This window comes from Papaver somniferum, chromosome 10 (assembly GCF_003573695.1).
Source record: "Papaver somniferum cultivar HN1 chromosome 10, ASM357369v1, whole genome shotgun sequence".
Taxonomy (NCBI): Eukaryota; Viridiplantae; Streptophyta; class Magnoliopsida; order Ranunculales; family Papaveraceae; genus Papaver; species Papaver somniferum.
This window is the reverse complement of record NC_039367.1, coordinates 84,669,957-84,678,383: the sequence shown is the minus strand read 5'-3', so window position 1 is coordinate 84,678,383 and position 8,427 is coordinate 84,669,957.

The window sequence follows — 8,427 nt, the reverse complement described above, 5'->3', positions numbered from 1 at the left end:
AAAAGACACAATAAGATTTTGTTAACGAGGAATACGCAAATGCAGAAAAACCCCGGGACCTTGTCCAGAATTGAATACTCTCAGGATTAAGCCGCTATACAAAATCAAACCAACTTCGCATAGTTGAGACCAAGCAACTAAACCTATAGTTCACCTAGTTCCGTCTATATTCCCCCGCCTCCAACTTATGAATAAGTCACGTACTTGGAACAATTACTTTGGTTCGTATTCCAAACAATAAAGGAACAACAAATCTGTTTGGTAGCAACTCTTTTCAACCAAGTGATGTGAGTTCGATAAAGGCTATTCTGTTTATCTCAATAAACTTCTTCGTAAGGTTCTTAGATCTATCTTATTCTCAACTACCAAAGGTAATTGTTAAGATTTTGCAATCAATACTTTTAATCACAAAGAATTGTATTGATGCGGATCTACACAACTAATCAATCTAATCTACCACAAGGATAAACCGATTATAGTTGGATCCTCTATACCGAAACAAGTATTGTGCACACCAAAGATTATGAACCCGAAATCATAAACCTTCAATATCTTCTTTGTCTTCAAGTCTTCTTAGATCTTCAATAAACGCCTGCACACAACAAGTTGAATCTCTTGCGATCAATCACGCACAGAACAGAGTATGTTAACAATGGAGTATCACAGGACGTCTTTAGATCTACAAACAGTGTAAAGATCCCTGTCGAAACTTCGATCTAGTTTGAGTGAATCTTATATCAGAAACAAGATTCTCAAGCATAAACAAACTAGGTGCAATCAAAGTTCAACCACCGTTATTCAATCAAATCAATCTAAAACACAAGATAAACCGCAATTATCTAGTTTCCCACCAACGGTACTAATAGATCTTCTCAATCCCAAAGAAGACTCTAAATTGAGCGGCCGTAAGACATTTCGCCTAATTAGGTTACTCTCCTTTACGAATAGGCGTCTTCACCAGTAACAACATAACCGAGGAAGTTTGCTGTCATGAATGATTAGTTTGCTAGAAATGCAAACTTCAAGTATTTATAGACAAGGAAGTTTGGACACCAAGGAATTTCCAAAACCGAAAATATTCTCAAGATATGCAATAAATTCCAAATTCGGTTTCCATAATTCCTGGAGATGCTCTATCCAAAATAATGACCGAAAATCTCTTTGTAAAATCTTCAACTAGTAAATGCACATTATTAATTCTCATTTTCCTAAAATAAAATTAAAAACCTTAAATAAAAGATTCTTAACTTATTTATGTTTCGATCCTGGGACTTTCTTCCTTTAGCTATTAAGGAATAACTTTGAACAATTAAAGATAAGCGTTAGTGCACATGTTCAAAGTATGTCGACATCCTTAATTTGTAAGTCCTCTTTCATACTTACAACCTTGAAACCGATTTGCCACACTTCCAAAAAAGTTTAGAATTGGTTGATCTGACTTTCAAGAAATATGTGATTGATCAAGAACACTCAATCACAAATCACGGGTTTCATGGTTCTACCAAAACAAGTTTCGTTTCTACCTCCATGTGAGTACTGTGCATAGTCACACTAGATTTCCAAAATTCGGTTGACTAGGTACTAGGATCGGTTCCCCACATATATATGGTATCTAACTTGAATGTGTTGCGCATTTCCATAGGATCGGTTCTCCTTTCTGCTAAAACATGTTGCGCCTCATACAAGGATCGATTCCCCTTTGTGATGTGTTGCACCTCTTACTAGGATCGGTTCCCCTTTACCCAGAGGTCATACACAAAATCCCAAACTCGATCATACCATCTCAGGTGATTACTTAAGATCGGTTTCACTAATAAAAGTCATACCAATACAAAAGTCAGGCTTTTGTGAATAGTTTTACCAAGAACACAAACAAGTCATGAGCGGTTATACTAATCACACATATTGGTTGTTCACAAGATATGCAATGAATAAAAATACCAATAACGCCTGGCGATTTCCTTTTCGGTTCACAAAACAAGTTCATGAATTTACTTCCTTAAAACACATGTAAAACATTGTTTCCTAGGATGAAATCCTCACCTCATACCCATACATATTCACAATAGCATTCAAACGATTACGTCGATGTCTTATCTACAAAGTTTAATGATTAATCAATAAACCTCGTATTGTATTCCTTAATACTATGTCTATCTAGAGTGTTCATGCTTCGCAGTTTTGTTTTCAATATGCACGACTTGAAAGATACGTTGGGGAATGAAACAGTTCAAGTCAAATATCACTAACCTCAAGTGGAAGGATGATGTTGTCGTTGTAGATTCTTACTTCTTCACTTCTTCAAGTCTTCGCAATACTTGTAATGTCTCATATCCTAATACTTTCAAGCTAACCTATACGAATTTGACTCTAGTACATAATCAAGCGACTCTTTAAATGAGTTTTGATTCACTAAAATATGACAACCAAACTTGACATACCAACGCTTGGTGGGTTCAACCGATCTATGCTCTAACAATCTCCCCCTTTGTCAATTTTAGTGACAAAACTCTTACATCATATGGATAAACAAATTACAAAAATTCATTACTCATACGCTTGGTTCCCGAATTCAACAACACAATAACCTGTATACATTCAAGCCTTAAATTCCGTTGTTGACATTATGATAACAAAGAATATTACTCCCCCTAAAGGTAAGATAGGTTTATTTTATCAATCCGCACGTCTTTGTTATTCCTTTGTAATGATATGTTACTCCCCCTTAGTCTATGATTTCACTCTTTCGTTAAATAAACGTTTAAGCACAATTGTCCTTTCCCTTGGTGATACCAATCAACATAAAATCAATGCCAGTATCACTTATTTACTCATATATTTCTCCCCCTTTTTATCCCAAAATTACAAAGAAACGAAAAAATAAAAGACAAACCGAAAAGAATCTTACAAATCTCAAAATAGACTTGCAACCTATAGAGTTAAGCATGAGGGTTCTACACACCATTTTTGATAACCTATATCAAAACCGAAACTACAAAGTAATTTGTTTTGATATGTGATCAAGGAAACAATGGCCCGAAGCAATTTTCCCTAATAGTTTAGCAAACCAAAAATCAACTAAGCACCCTAGTTCCTTTGCTAAACCAATTGTACAAATACAACCGCTTTGTTCCATAAGACCAAAATAAAGATAACTCTATTTTTCTCATCAGGTTCTAATTATCCATATAACTTAGACCTTTAGGTTTTAAACAAGAAAAATACCAGGTTAGTTAACTAGCATTTCTTGTTAAGGCATTTGATTAGACTTGAATAACCGAAACCTCCACTTTGATAAGTCTAACTAAGATCTGAATTAACTTAGTTTCTCTTATCCGGAATCGAATTGGACTAAACAATTCATCCCGTAAACCTTTTCTTTCGTTAAGCCATAAACAATTCATACAAACCAAAATAAATCAACTTGCATAATTATTCACCTCAACCGGAAGCAATTGAAACAACATATACATTAAATCACCACAATTGGACCGAAATTGTGTAAGCCTAAACGATTGATACCACACAATAAAGCAAGATAACACTAGTTTTTCTTAACTGGAAACAATTGAATCACACACACATCCATACACACATAATGGAATAAAAATCAATTGTAGCGAAATTTTGTTAAGCAAAAGCAATAAATATATGAAATAAAAATCAGGATTTTCTTAAACAGGAAAACAATTAACTAACAAGATTGTTACCTCAAATTTCGCATCCTCTTCTCCGATATGTTTGCATCTTCCTCCAGGGAGAATTGATATCGAAATATCATTATGTTTTCATCCTTATGCAAAACAAAAGAATAACAAAAACCAACCTTTACCATAGAAAGGTTGAAAACCGGTTTTTAACTATTGCAAGCAAAAGTTGAAAACCCTCGAAACATATATGCTTTTATGCTAAACCAAAACCGATTCAACATATTGTGACTTTTTCACATATTGTTTCTATCAGAACCCCTCATGATCCTTTGATAAATCCTACCAACATGGGCCAGAACTTAATCCTACTAAATCAAAAAGTCACCCAAGCCATAAGGGTTCACAACATTATGAGATCGAATATCAAAGTAATAAAACCGAAATGAAACATCCCATAAATATACATAGCAATAATCATAAAGCATTCCAGCACAAGCTATGTAAATCAAAAATTATCACAAGAAAAATTATAAATCAAATAATTTTATTCATAATAGTTTTATTCAAAATAGACCTAATACAATTATTGAAAGAAATCAAAAATTGATGTCTATTTCTTTTTGCAACTCAGTCCTTCATATCAGTGCTAAATGAAGGTGGATTACTACTTTCAGTTTTCATCTTGTGAATTTATTCAAGTAGAAATTCTTGTTGCTTGAACATAACTTCTTGCAGGTGAGAAATTTTCGTGAAGGATTCTGCAAGAGCATGTAATTTTGTCTTTGATTGAACACAAAAGTGTGTCAATGCTTCAATACACTGATCTTTCCTCAGCGTATTCTCTCTTTCCTTCTTGCTAAGCCAATCTCCCTTTTTGATTTTACCCTTAATAACAAGAGAAGATCCAGAGTTAATCTTAAGTTGATCTTTCTGATCTAGCATCTTGCCATAAGAAGATGTTGGATCCAGACTCATGGATCAGACAAGGAATGACCAAAGAAAGAGAAGGATCTTTTTATAATTTTCATAATTCCGAAAATATATATTCCTATACATACGAATATATCAAATATTTTCAAATACTAGATTTTATTACCATAATCTACACATAAGTTCCTTGATTTTCCTTATTCCTCACTCAATTCGGCACACAAGGTGAGGAAAGAATTCTAATACCGATCAAGTGGTATTAGTATGATATTTTCTCTCATTATGGGATTTCGAACAACCAGAGTGTCCTTGATCTAGTATCGTATGAGAAATTCTCTTCTTGTTACCTCGAACTAGTGAAGTATCTTGAGATTGACTTGGGTTGCCTATGCAACTTTTAGCAATTCTGTTTTTGAGACAGTTTTTGCATCTTGTCTTATTTTTCCCTTTACATTAGATGATTTAATAACATCGGAAGACATGTCCATTTTTAAAATGGGTAAATCAATAATGGAGGAGGAAGAAATAAAATTGACAACTAATGCAATATTAGATGTTTCCTCTTCTTCAGAATCGTATGAATCAGAGGTCTCATCTAGAGTTACATCCAAAGCCCTTGCTTCCAGTGTATTTCTTAAGATTGGGACAATCTTTATCAATATGACCAAACCCTTTACAATTAAAGCATTGTGGATGATATTCATCATCTTCTTCCTGATCCTTTTTGACAGGAACTCGATCATGTGGACGATAAGATCGATGAGTATCCTTTATGAATCTCTTATTTCTTTTCTTTAAGAGATATCGAAACTGTCTGGTAATCAATAATAATGATTGTTCTATTTCATCATCAGAATTTTCTGCAATCTGTTCATCTGAATCATCCATCTGTCTATTCCTCTCCATTGGAGCTTTCGGAATTTTTGTAGCTTTGAAAGCAATTCCTTTATTTTGAATAGACCATGATTCATGATCAAAGATCTTTAACTTTCCAACGAGTGTGCTTCGTGAGAGAGTTGAGAGATAATTTTCTTCTATGATTGCATGCTTCTTAGAATCGTGTCTTGGTGGCAACGATCTGAGAATTTTGCACATTATATCTTTTTCAGAGATAGTCTTTCCAAGAGAGAAAGATGCATTAATTATCTCAGAGAGTTTAAGATGAAACTCTTCAAAAGTGTCGTTGTCATCCATTCGAAGGTTTTCCCAATCGGACGTAAGAGTTTGAAGTCTAGCTTCTTTCTCTGAATTGTTTCCTTCGAATACGATCTAAAGATTATCCCAAGCTTCTTTCGAAGTTTGACATGTTGATACATGATGTTGTAGATCACGACTTACAACATGTATTATAACATTCAAACCATCTGAATTCTGCTTTGCAAGCGTCTTTTCTGCATTGAAAAATCTACTAAGCGTTTAAACTCAGTTTCTGAATTTTCTATCTTTGGAAGGATATAACCATCGACGACTAATAGCTAAGTATTAAAGTCTCGTGATTGAAGAAAATATCTCATAACAGATTTCCACCATAGATAGTTTGTTTCGTCAAATCTTGGTGGTACGTTAATTGAAGTCAATCATGAGAACTCAAGTTCATTCTTATAGGTTGGATCGCACCAAACACATATTGTTAGATCTTTTTGTGTTTGCCTGCTCTGATACCAATTGAAAAGGCGAGGGTACCCAAATATACCTCAAGCTAAAACTTTTCCTACCTATAAGTCCTTTCTCCGAAAGTGATTGTATATGGACTGAGTCGAAACAATACAACTAATCGGTTCACACTTCGTGTGATCGTCTATGGATACGAGATCGAGAGAATACAACAACGAAGTATTTTACTTGATGAGAGGTTCAGACTTAACCAAACACAATAGGATTACTATCAAGTAAAACAGGAATTAACGTTTGTGTAATTTATATTAAATTATAATAAGAACAATTATAATTGCGGAAAATAAAAGTAAATGAAACAACAAGATTTTGTTAACGAGGAAACCGCAAATGCAGAAAAATCCCAGGACCTTGTCCAGAATTGAATACTCTCAGGATTAAGCCGCTATAAAAAATCAAGCCAACTTCGTATAATTGAGACCGAGCAAATAAACCTCACCTAGTTCCGTCTGTATTCCCACGCCTCCAACTTATGAATAAGTCACGTACTTGAAACAATTCCTTTGGTTCGTATTCCAAACAGTAAAGGAACAACAAATCTGGTTGGTAACAACTCTTTTCAACCAAGTGATGTGAGTTCGACAAAGGCTCTTCTGTTTATCTCAATAAACTCCTTCATCAGGTTCTTAGATCTATCTTATTCTCAACTACCAAAGGTAATTGTTAAGATTTTGCAATCAATACTTTTAATCATAAAGAATTGTATTGATGCCGATCTACACAACTAATAAATCTAATCTACCACAAGTATAAACCGATTATAGTTGGATCCTTTATACCGAAACAAGTATTGTGCACACCAAAGATTATGAACCCCAAATCAGAAATCTTCAATATCTTCTTTGTCTTCAAATCTTCTTAGATCTTCAATAAACGCCTGCACACAACAACTTGAATCTCTTGTGATCAATCACGCACAGAACCGAGTCTGTTAACAATGGATTATCACAAGACGTCTTTAGATCTACAAACAGTTTAAAGATCCCTATTAGAGTTGGCAAACGGGCGGGCCGGGGATGGCTTGTTACGGGTTCGGGTTAACACGGGCAAAACCTGCGGGTCGATGTTCTTCACGGGTGGTCATTTCTTCAACCCGCGCCCGTAACGGGTAAAGCTTGCAGGTTCACGGGTTTACCCGACTTGTTTAATTAAAAACAAAATTAAAGCTTAATTTAAATTGAAAATAAAATGAGTATAGATTATATCTTTTTGCAACATCTAATCATTCATCTAATCGAAATTAAAGCTTAATTTTAACGGAAGACAACAATGGAAGACAAGGTTAATCTAAAATGAGTACAGATTATATCTTCAATCGCAGCAAGAATTCCATACACATTTGTGTTCTCTGCTCAAACTCAGACTCATAGCAGCATCGGTAAGACTGTAAGACCATTTATACATCATTAAACACCTCAAATGTCATAGCTCCCATTTCTTTCCAGAACCACACAACACCCATAAGGACTCGGAGAAGCCACGTTCCTAAAAAATGAGCAATAAATCAATCAGGTAGCCAAAAGGTCAAAAAAAATCATAATCAACACAATATAAAAAACCCAAATAGGAAATGAATCTGTGGTGTAATTAGAAATCACAGAAACCCCCAAATTAGAAATCAACACAAACCCTAACCACCATTACAAATACAGGAAACTTGAACAACCTTAGATGATCATGAATTAAACAAGGGGTTTTTCTTCTTTTTGCATACATGGCACTTTGAACAACCTTAGATAAAGATTTTACAAACCCAAAATTGAGATCATAAAAGTGATGGAGATTTACAGTTGGTTCACCTGTAAATTTGGGAGAAATCCAACTGAACCTGAAAATCATCAAAAACAATTAAAACCTCCGCAACAAACAAATTGAATAAACAAAAAACAAAAACAGATTTATCGAGAAGATGTAAAGAGAATTATGGGGTTGGTTTATTATTCACCTTCAAAGAAGAAGCCGACCTAAAACAGATCTGAGATTTGTACAAAATAGAATCTACTGTTTAACTTTCTGGAGATGATTTTCACCCAATCACACACTAATAATTGGATTGTTCTTGTTAAAAAAGAGAATGGAAGACATTAGTTTAATCTGTGAGTCTGTGAAAGAGAGAGACAGTGGAGAAGAAAGAAAATATGAGGAGAAAATGACACCTTCTCTAGGGTTTTTT